The sequence below is a fragment of the Mastomys coucha genome, unplaced genomic scaffold (genome assembly GCF_008632895.1).
Source record: "Mastomys coucha isolate ucsf_1 unplaced genomic scaffold, UCSF_Mcou_1 pScaffold7, whole genome shotgun sequence".
NCBI classification, from domain to species: domain Eukaryota; kingdom Metazoa; phylum Chordata; class Mammalia; order Rodentia; family Muridae; genus Mastomys; species Mastomys coucha.
Genome location: NW_022196913.1, coordinates 91,872,148 through 91,884,464, shown reverse-complemented (window position 1 = coordinate 91,884,464; position 12,317 = coordinate 91,872,148). Strand labels below are relative to the sequence as shown.

The window sequence follows — 12,317 nt, the reverse complement described above, 5'->3', positions numbered from 1 at the left end:
ACCTGGTATTTTTGTTAGCAAATGGCAAACCTAAGCTGGACAGGTTCTGAGCTATTCTAACCCAACTAAAATGCTCATATGCAGATGAATGCCCCATTACTTACCATCTGGTCTTGCTCTGGCTCACTCTGTCCATGTGGATCCTCATAGCTGTTCTCTCATTTTAACAACATGGCAAATCCCTTGAAGACTTACTCATTGTGACTCCTCTTGAACCCTGTACCTTATGGCCACCTCTTCTCTTCCTTCCTCATGGTCCTCTCTCAACCTCTCTCTTCCTGGGACCCCCTGGATCAAGCCTTCCTATCGATTATGCCCGGTCTTGGGCTGAATCGAGGTGATGGAGAAGAATGTTTACAAAACACTGAGACAGGTGATGCTTCATTAAAATAACAGTCCAGCCTGTATTTGACTCTCTGCTGGTATGGAAATTAGCATTTGAAGAATACAAAAACAACCTTTACACAGTGCACAAAAAGATTGTTCCCATATACTACCCCCCTCAAAGGATAAATACAGTGCTAAATTCTGATAGTCACTAATAATGCCATCTGTGTTTGTATACTTATTATAAATGGAATCATACAATGTACACTAAGGTATCTACCTCTATATCCAACTTTTTGTTTATGAAATTTATACGTGTTGACTGCAGTGTTGCTCATTCATTCTCCTAAACTATGCAGCATGTGAATGGACCAAAATCCATTTACACCTTCCTCAGATCATTAATAGTCAAGCAGTCTCCCATTTGGGACAACTCTGTAAAAACGCTACTTTCAATATATTTGAACAGATCTTTGTGTGAATATATCTATGAATCTCTTCTTGCTATGTACTAGCAGTGGAATGAATTGCAAGAGCTCAGATCAGCATATTTATTATATCCATTTGCTAGTGTTCCCATAACAAAATATTATAGGCCAGGTGGCTTAATAATAGAAATGTATTTTTTCACAAATCCTGAAGCTCTGAACCTAAGATTGAGGAAGATTAAAGAGTTTATAGGGCTGATTCCTTTGAAAGCTTTTCTCTTTCATTTGTAGGAGGCTACCTGTCTTTCCTCATGTCTTTACCTGCTCATTCCTCTGAGTCTGCCTCCAAACATCTTCTTCTCATAAGGATTGAAGCCATGTTAAATTAGTACTCACCCTAAGAACCTCATCTTAACAAAATTAGCATTCTGCAAAGCCTATTTTTAAACACAACGCTAGAAGTTATCATTAATATGTGGATTTCAGAAGGACATGGACAGGCACAATCTCTAGAGAGGTGTGATCATTGAAAACTATTCCACAAGCTTGTATTCTATCTGATTCTGTGTAGATAACATTATTGAAATAGCAAAGGTAAGCAGATGGAGAACATATTAGTGGCTACAGGAGCTAGGGATGGGGAATGTGTGGTGACCTGAATGTAGAATGCAAGAAGCCCCTACACTGATGCTCTGCTCTATATGTGAATTGTGGACAAGGTTACAAAACCACAGGTGTGACAAAATCTCTAAACAGACACACAAACACACACACTTACATACACACACATACACGCACATGCTTAAAAATCAATGGATTCTACTGATGTCAGTCTCCTAGTTTCAGTGTACACAATCTCCCTATACACTTTTCTGTGATATCATGTGAATCTATAATTTCAAAATGACAAAATAAGAATATTGGTTTTACTTTCCACCTTCACGTTTCCATTCACAACAGAGTCATCCTATTTAGATTTCCTTTTACTCTATTGAATCTATGATTTTAAATAGTTTAGTAAATACCAGAGGAAAACATATATTAAAATGCTAATCCTACATTTTAATCCTACTCTTTAATTTTAGGCTCATGAGGATAATGAGAACTGTAATAGGGACATTTGAAGATATTTAGAATGGCATTTCCTTTACAATTTTACCAAGAAGATAAACGAACAAAAAAATGGCCTTAAGATCCTCCCCCCCAATCTACTTGTTTGTTTGTCTATTTGTTTGTTTGTTTGTTTTTGAGACAGGGTCTCTCTATGTAGTTCTGGCAATCCTGAAACATGCTATGTAGACCAGAATGGCCTTAAAATCACAGAGCTCAAAGCCAGAGAGATGGAACAGCAGTTAAGGGCACCTGCTGCTCTTCCAGAGGTCCTGAGTTCAATTCCCAGCAACCACATGAGGGTTTACGACCATCTCTAATATGATCTAATCCCCTCTTCTGGCATGCAGGTATACATGCAGATAGAGTATGCATATACATCAGATAGATGGATAGATAGATAGATAGATAGATAGATAGATAGATAGATAGATAGACAGATAGATAGATAGATATAGTATTTAAAGAAAATTCTCCTGCCTCTGCCTCCCTAGTGCTAGGGAATCAAAGACTGTACCATCGTTTTTTACTAATCTCTCCCTCTCCCTCTCCCTCTCCCTCTTCCTCTCCCTCTCCCTCTTTCTCTCCTTCTCCCTCTCCTTCTCCTTCTCTTTCTCTCTCTGAAATAGTTATTTTTATTTTATATGTATGAGTGTATTGCTTGCTTGCATAACAGTGCTTTATGTGTATGAAGTACCTGAGAACCAAAAGAAGGCATAAGATTCCCTGAAACTCGAGTTATAAACAGTTGTGAAGTAACCATGTGTGTGCTTGGGAACTAAACCCAGTTCCTCTCCAAGAGCAATAAGTGTGGCTAACTGCTGAGCCATTTCTCCAGAAATCCACAATCTTTAATCTCTTCCAAGTAAAAATGATTTACTAACATATGATTCTGTTCATGTCTCCTTTCATTTCCCCCAAATCATTCTTTATATATAAAAATACACCACATTTGAAAGCCACTTATATTAGTTTGAATAAAAGTACCCCCCATAGACTCATAGGAAGTGGAGTAGGTATATCCCTGTTGAAGGAAGTATGTCACTAGGGGGTAGACTTTGAGGTTTCAGAAGCTCAAGCCAGGCCTAGTGACTCATTCTCTTCCTGTGGCCTACCAATCTAGATGTAGAACCCCCAGCTACCTCTCCAGCACCATGTCTGCCTGCATACCTCATGCTTCCCATCATGATGATAATGAGCTAAACCTCTGAACTGTAAGCCAGCCCCAATTAAATGTTTCCTTTGACAAGAGTTGTCATACTCATGGCATCTATTCAAAGCAGTGGAAACCCTAAGGCACTGACTAATTTCTAAATTATTACCAGCAGTGAAGACCTTTATAAATTAGAGTATTTGTTCTTTCTGTTAAGTCATGAAAACCATGAATGCTTCAGACTTAAGGGAAGGTAAGATAAATGGCATCATAGGAATTGTTATTTTCAAAGATATTTAAAGTAACTGACCCTATTTCAGACCTAAGCAAGCCACTACCTGCAGCCTGAAGTGACCAAGCTGCTTTTGGAGGTCACCTACATCCTATCTACTCTCCCAGATGGTCTCAGTAGAATATGCTTCTGATAGAAATAAGAACTGTTCATTTCCCCCACTTCTTGATAAACCTTGGCTCCCTTGCCCTGCTCAAAGAGCCACTACAAGTAACTGCCTGCAGGAAAGGTGGAGGGCTGATGGGCAGGCCTGACATATCTTGGAAGTACACCAAAATCATCACCTTGGCTGCTGGAGCTGTTGTCTTGTACTTGGCCAAGTGAGGAAATGTGAGTGAAGAAAAGCCAGAACACCTCCTCTCCACTTGTAAATTAGCAAATTGCCATCAGATTATCTAATTTTCCTCCCTGCTGCTCTCACACCTGCACACCATCAGTTCTCAGAGCTAATATGTCAATACAAGGGCGTAATTTGGTTTATATTCTACATGGATTTCTAGTTCGGTGTGCATGTTGATGATAGAAAAATGCCTTCCTTATTTCCCATAGTCAACATGAAACAAGGAGGGAATCTCTTCAATATCTCCATTAATGATTTCATGCTAATGGCTCTGGATGGAAGAGAAAACAACAGTTTTGAGATTCTGAGTCTATCCATAGAAAACCATCTATAAACTTTTCCTTGGTTGTCTTTCCATTTATGTAGGCTTGTTGTTTTGTGATTGTTAAAGGGAGAGCTCTTCATATTCACTATAAGAATATTCTTATTTCGTACAATATCAAACTATTCTTCTACTGGTTGTGTGCATCACCTTTAACTCTATCCTTGAAAGGGTATAGTTAGCAATTTGTGAACCCCCCGATGCCAGCGCTGACTCCTGTGAAGTCATTTGTACCGATTTTTTACAGGGACAGATAATTTAACTTTTGAACCCCAGTATCTCAGATACACACGTTAGAGAATAATTTTATCAGATAGACTGTACTGGTTATTATACATTGAAAATGCGAAGAGAAGGACCCACTGCCACATTCTATAATGGTTTAATATAAGCTACGGTTGGCTATGGGGATGATTCTACTGTAGGAATAGTGGAGGATAGGAGGATGTACTTATTTAATGAGGAGGAAAAAAGACTAAACCACATCAAGCCACATTTTAAGACAATATATATTTAAATGTAAATGCCTTAAGAGCTGAGAGAATAAAGTTGGGATAAAATGTTCCCATAAATATTCATCAGACCATGTATGATGTAGGTGTTGTCAGATGTAATGATTGTTGACCTGTAAGGGATAAAGAGACATATGGCAGCAGTAGACAACACAGGCAAGATCCAAGAGAGGTGCAAAACAAGGAAGACAGGAGAAACGGAGCCGTGGTTTCAGTGATTGCTTGGTCAGAAGCTATTCATTTCACAGGAAGGGGAAAATAAACAGCCAGTGTTCTGAGCAGCTATAGAACCTGATGTGGGTACAATTGCTGAAGATTAAGACTGTGGGAAAGTGAGACAACTCTAAAAGATTCTTTAGATAATACAGAAATGAAGACTAGGGAGGGTAGTTTGGTGTAAGAACACTTACCTAGCATACACAGTGCCCACATTTCAGGTTCTAACACTGGAAAAAAAAGCTAAATAAACAAAGTAAAAGTATAATACAATGAAAAATTTTACAAGAATAGTATGATTCCAGGAATGGCAGAGAAATAGCAGAGTGTGCAACCATTTTCAAGGCAAATGAGGTGGAGAAGATCTCGTGATTAAAACCACTAATATAAAAATACTCTAGAATGGTAGTGAAGACAGAACTATGAAAGGCACAAATGATTACTAACTTGTAGGTCATGGTAAAGCATGAACACAAAAATGATTGGCATGTTGTTGAAGGTAAGATTATGAGTGTTTGAGAAAATTAACTAGACAGGGAAAAGCTTTCTGTGGTTAAAAAAAATCATGATATCAATGATTGAAATCAAATAACAAGAGAGAATTAAAAAAAAATAAGAGGGATAAATTTCTCCTAGAGGCGGGTCACAGTAAGGTTGAAGAGCCACCTACAACAACTCAAAATAAGAATCTCTTCTGAGATTCTGACTCGGCTGAGGCACTGGTATAGGAACCAAGAGCACATGAGCCTCAACATGTACCTATTATTTTCAGGCACTTGGCCCTACTTCAGAACCAAACACTCAGATGAGTCTAAATAACTTCATGTTACACACATTCAAATAGAGATCAACAAACTTTCCCTGTAAAGAGTTACAGGACAAATAATCCTTCACAACTACATAGTTTGTTGAATCTGTTGCCACTATTCAGTTGTGCTGTGTAGCACAAAAGCAACCATATATGATATGTAGATGATTATATCTGGCTTTTTTCTAATTCATTTTTACTTATAGAAATATAACCTAGGCTATATTTAGCCCATGGGCAAAAGTTTGTGAACCTCTAATCTAGAATAATTATAACCCAGGTCATGGATTCTGTGTATCTCCTCGAAGTCAGTCCATAACTTAAGCAGAGACAGAGGAGGGAAGTCTCCACCACCAGTTGTGGCAGGTTGTATTGTCCATCTACCACATCACACCTCAATTGTGTCCTTTCCTATACTAAGCAAGCATTTGACATCTATCTGAAACATGCCTTGAGATATGGGAAACTCAGAACTTAGTGGAGGTAAAGTTACTGCATATATAATGAAATGTAAAATATTTTGTTCCCATTCAAAACACCACACTGCTTCACTTTGCAGAATATACAATGACAGAGCATTAAAATTCTGGTGCGTCAGTCTAGTGGCAAAACTCAAGTGAAAACAGGCAAATATGTTCAGTGTGCTTATGTAACGATTTACCTTAATGGCAGTAAGAAATATTGCAAATTCCTAAGGGTTCTCATTATTTATTTCAAAAATGCCTCTTTGGGCCTCCAGTTGATTGTTCCAGGAATTTATTTTGTTGATCACTAGTCAGTATCCTCTACTAGTACCTGGGAGACCCTCAAGGCCTTGAGCTGTCTTTGTTTCCACGAAGGTATCCTCTCAAGGGAAGGCTTCATCAACTTCTTAGTCTGTCCACAAGTATTCTGTTGACAGCTTTGTGAGTTTGCTTTCAAAGGTATGAGCAAATTAACATGCCAGTAAAGACTCTACACTGATGCATAGTATCTTGCACATTACAGGAAACTTATTTAAAAGAAAAACTGCTTTAGATTTATTTATTTTATGAGTCTGTTGCCTATGCATATATATAAACTCAAACAATATGGGTGCCTAGTACCCACAGAAATCAGAAAAAGATGTTGGGTCACCAATAACTTGAGTTATGAATAGCTGTGAGCTGCCATGTGGGTGCTAAGACCCAAACCCAGGTCCCCTGCAAGAACAAGTAGAACAAGACTCTCTCTCCCCACCCCCTCTCTGTGTGTGTCTCTCTCTGTGTGTGTATGTGTGCATGTGTGTGATATATTACCTCCTAACAACATTTTTCTCTCCCTCTATTGCTTCAATTCATTCCCGCCCCCCTTCTTCCCAAGATCCACTCCTTCTCCATTACTGGTGAGAAAATATCAGACCTCCCAGGGACATCAACTAAACATGACACAACACGATAGAAAAGAACTAGGCAAAAACCCTTATATCAAGGCTGGACTGGGCAACCCAGTAGGCAGAAAGGGATCACATGAATAGGTGAAGAGGTAAGAGGATCCCCCACACTCCTATTAGAAGTCTCAAAAGAACATCAAGCTACACTATCCAGCTATAACATATATGCAAAGGACCTATCTCAGACCCAAACAGGCTCTATAATTGTTGCTTCAGTTTCTCTGAACCACTAGAAGCCCTGCTTAGTTCTGTAGGAGGTGTTCTCTTGGAGTTCTCAACCTCTCTGGCTCCTCCCATCCTTCCTCTTCCTCTTCCTCAGGATTCCCTGAGCTCCCCCTAATGTTTGTCTGTGAGTCTCTGCATCTGCTCCCATCAGTTGCTGGATAAAGCCTCTCTGATGATGACTGGGCTAATCGCTGGTATATTAGTGTAGCAGAATATATTTGGTATCATTTCACTGACATTTTTGGAGTGAATTGAAAGTAGTTGAGGATGAGAACAGGAGGGATCAGATGGGATGGGGAGGCATGGAGAGAGAGGGTACTGAGGAAGACAACTGGAATGTGGGGGCATTTGGAGGGCAATGTGGAAACACTCCTTAGAATCTATGAGGGTGACTCTAGGGAATATTCATAGTAAATGGGTATATGGAGACTGAACCAGCCAACTTCCAAACCAGTAATCAGGCAGTGCTGGGACTGAGACACCAACCCAGCCACAAAACCTTCAATCTACAGTGTGTCCTACCTGCAACATGTGCTGGGGTAATGGTAGCACAAAACATGGAAAAATGACCAAGTAATGATTGGATCAACTTGAGGCTCATGCCACAAGAGAAAGTGCAGATCTGATACTACCTGGATGGTAAGGAACCTGAAGTTAGATAGTCCAGAGATCTCAGACAAAACAAAACAAAACAGATTCCAAATGATATTCTGCAACAAGTGTTTTTAACTGTGAGCCCATCATCCCAGCCGTGGAGACAATTCTTGAGGTAACAATTGCTTTTAATCCTCAACAGTCAACGTTTAAACTCAGTAATAATATTTTAATGAATCAATTAGGGTAATCTCTAATTTTTTCCTTTCATTTTCCTTCTCAAATTCCTTTCTCATAGAATTAGGCAACAACATAATAGAAAGAATGAGGATTTTGCCAGTGTATCCTCACTTTCATAATAGCAGTAATTTTTTTCACCTCTGGAAATTGAATCTAGGAGTTCATGTATGTGATCTAGACACTTTGCCACAGAACTATATTTCCCAGTGGTAGAATAGGGATTTTGAAGATGACAAGCTTGATGTCAAACCTGACCACAGCTACTAAGTCCTATATCTGATACTTTGAGCAATTTTATAGACCTTACTGAGCCTGCTCTTTATATTCATAAAAGGAGACGTACTGTCCTGACTTTATAGAGCTACTATGAGAATTCAATTAGTTAATAGTTGTGAGGATATTTTGTACCTTGTTAGAATAGTAAAATACTTGTTGATGCTTTGAAGTTTTTTAATTAGGTAATTCATGTCATTTTAGACACAGCAATATGAGCACAACAAGATATAGACCCTGACCTTAATAAGCTTTCTATCTGTAGAAACACCATTCCTGCAGAACATATGCAGGAAATGGAATCACTCATGTTATTTTAAGCACATACTATTCTACATAGAAAATTAGATGATTGTAAAGTTGTCAGAAGGCCTGGAGGAAGTCCAAGTTTACTGCTGGACTCCTAGAAAGGACAGGTGAACAAGTCCACTTATCTTGCCCCATCAAGTCAAGGACACTTTCTGCCTCAATAAAGGGAGCTGGGAGTGCAGGAAAGTATCTGGGAAATCATTGATATTAATAGCAAACAATGTGAGCTATGATCCTGAGATCAGGAAATAATCATTTGTGCAACCGTCTCTGTACACCCACAAAGTTCTTTTTGTTTCCCAGGGCTCTGCTTCATAAAATCCAAAATCCGTTATTGTGAAGGTACAGCCTTCACCATGCTTTTATGCACATCTCATAAGACAGTATTTAACTGGCTGGACCTAAAACCTAGCTGCAAGGGAGTCTTTAAAATGTAGTTATTTGGCTTTAACACCTCTTCAGTATAATGAGCCACACTAGAGTAAATATGCAATGCATGCCAGTAATTGCACAGAAAAAACCAGACAAACTGATTGTGATGGCTATTCTTGGTTGTCAATTTGACTACATCTGGAATTCACTATTACTCAAATGGCAGCACTCCTGTGATGAATTATGTTCTTAATTAAATCATTATATGTTATAAGACTGACTTCTGGATCTTTAAGTTGAGAATATAAAACTTTAATCCAGATCGTTTGAGGTAGGGAGATCCACCTTTAGTTTGGACCACGCCTTCTTTTCCGCAGCCTATATAAAGGGCATGGGGAAAGGGAGCTGTTCCCTCTGCTTGCTCTCATCCTTTGCCTGCTTGCTCTCATCCTTTACAGCAAGTCTGTTCCTTCACTAGCATTTAAGCCTATTTCTCTGATATTCTAGCATATACTGAAGACTAGCTGAGACATCCAACATCTTGGACTGACAACTACTAGACTCTTGGACTTTCCATTCATAGGCAGAAATTGTCGGTTTAGAGGAAGGACCCCAGCCTATTAACCATTCTAACTCCCTTTATATAGATACATTCCAAAAGTTCTATAAGCCTAACTAATACTCTGATCATGGCAAAGTGGGGCATTGTAAGAGAAAAATAGAGTTGAGCAGAACAATAGAAAGAATAAAGTTCAAAGCCAAGCAGCGTGGTCAGGCAGTGTCTTGACGAGAACCCAGATAGAACACTTCAGAGGAATGATTTGGAGAGCTTTGTCTTAGTTAGTTTTCTATTACCATAACAAAGCATGATAACCAAGGCAACTTATAAAAGAAAACATTTAATTTGGGGATCATGGTTCTGAAGGGTTAGAGTCCATGACTCTCATGACAGGGAGCATGGTAGCAGGCAGGCAGCCATAGAACTGAAACAGTATTTGAGAGCTTACATCTTATCCACCAGCACAAAGCAGAGGAAAAGCTAACTGATCCAGAATGCCATGACCTTTAGAAACCTCGAATCCCACCACACTGTGACACACCACCTCCGACAAGACCACACATCCAAATCTTTCTAAAACCGTTCCAGCAACTGGGGACCAAACATTCAAATACATGAACCTATGGGAACCACTTTGATTCAACCACAAACTCCATGAAGAAACAACTAGTTACAAAATCCTAGATAAACAGTAGGGAAGGAAAAGGATTTGCATACTACTTCAACCTACTTTGACAGGAAAAACAATGGCAAATATACCTACTGCAAAATGGGGTTGTTACAGGAACATGGAAAGAGACACAAATGTAGAGACAGCCAACAAGAAAAGATTTCACAAGGACCCATTCTACTTGTATAGGGAGTGGGACGGGAGGAATATCCTAACCTAGTTCTTACTTCCTCTTCCTCCTACCATCTTCCCATATTTCAATATAATATAACTCAATCCAACAAGAAACTAGAGGCAGATGGCCCCTGATGTTTTCTATATAGGTCAATGTCTAGAAGTACATACCTTGATGGAAATGGTATAAGACGGAACTGGAGAAATAGAATATTAAATACACACTCCTATGCCTTTCAAGCTGTCTTGTAACTTTAAGCAAGTAGGCTTCTGGTTTCTCACTATAAAACAATAATACCAATAGTACCCAGGTTTATTAAAAGCATAAAGTGAGATACTGTCTCACTTTGTATGGATATCCTTTCACACGTAGGAGACATCAATTAAGGTTCTTTTATCCTGCCCCTAAATGATGACAGATTTTTCACTTGTGGCTGTCTTACAAGTTTCCTCTATTCAGCATCTTTTATAGAGTGATCCACAGACCATATGCTTAAGAGGTACCAGGGGTTCTTTTCAACAGAGAGTTCTTGGCCCTGAACTCCAGTCCAACTTAGTGATGTGCAAAAGGATGTGAATCTTCTTTATTTCAGAAAAGTTCCCCCAAATGATTTTCACACACAATAAAGTGTGGGAACCACCATTCTGCAAGTCCATATTTCTAATTGATGCCCACTAGAGTAAAGCATAGGCAAGATTTATCTGTGCTTGGAATCATTAGGTAAAGTTACAGTCCATCAGCTTCATGAAGAGGAACTATCAGACCAGGACACTCACAGCCTGTCGTGTGATGTTAGGTCATACTGGTTCTCCATTTTACTGACTTTATTAATACCCAAGGAACAATGTTCCCAGGCTTTTAATTAAAAATTCTCTAATGTCCAGACTTTAATCATTTTCTAGGTTGGATATCATCTTAAATTTTACCCCTCTTCCCTTTCAGAACAAACTTAATTGACAAAGCAGACACTGTTAAATGAGTTAAAGTTTTTTTTAAAGAATTATAGAGGAGAATAGGTCAGTAATATGTATAAACAGGAAGAGGTCAAAATTTAGGATAGGATCCAATGATGGAATACCCTGATTTAATTAAGGAAAAGTACATAGAGATTCATCAGTAGTTGAGGACAAAACAGAGCTCATGATTTGGATCCTGAGTTGGTTAAGATTTGCTTTGGTTGCATTAAACAGTCTCAAAATAGTAACAACTTAGGTAAAAGAAAGTTTAACTTGATGCTCATGTAAAACTGCAACTATAGGCAGAGGAGAGGTTGAATGACAGCTGAATGGTACAGAGTTCTCCAGAACTTGGGCTTCTATTTGAATTGGTCCTACCCACCCTAAAATATGGTCCTTGTTTTCATGTTCCAGCATGGAGTTATAGATAACCTATAGGGCTGCTGGCTTTTGAAAAAGAATTAGAATTTTCACTTTTATCCCTTTGGCCAGAACTTATATACATGGCTATAGTATGCTACAAGAGACTGAGCTACAGCATCTCAGAGAATCGTTCTGTTAGGTGGGTGATAGATTCTAGGCAAGTGGAATTTGTTGTATACTTTCTATTCGCTAACACCTTTTTGTGTTTTCTCTTTCTAGTAGAACAGTTATCAGTGGTCTTCCAGACAAAAAGAAAGATTTCATTCCTAGTATTTATTTATTTATTTTTATTTTAATTTTTAATTTTTTTGGTTTTTCCAGACAGGGTTTCTCTGAATAGCCCTGGCCATACTGGAACTCACTGTGTTGACCAGACTGACTTTGAACTCAGAAATCCACCTGCCTCTGCTTTCCCAAGTGCTGGGATTAAAAGCATGCACCACCACTGCCCAGCTCCTAGGATCTTTTTAATGAAGAGACTTAATACAGAAAATTTTCAATATGGTCATAAAAGATTTAAATATCCCCAAATCTCAAAAAAAAAAATGAGGTAACTCAAAGCTTATCAGCAGTAGTAAGCTTCTACCATCTCTGTGGGAGTC

At 38.8% G+C, this 12,317-nt stretch overlaps 1 protein-coding gene across 6 annotated transcripts in view; it reads left to right on the top strand.

Annotated features, from left to right (window-relative positions):
• Samd12 (sterile alpha motif domain containing 12) overlaps window positions 1-12,317 on the top strand; it is a 451,523-nt gene that overhangs the window by 307,776 nt on the left and 131,430 nt on the right. The gene's annotated exons all lie outside the window — the stretch shown is intronic.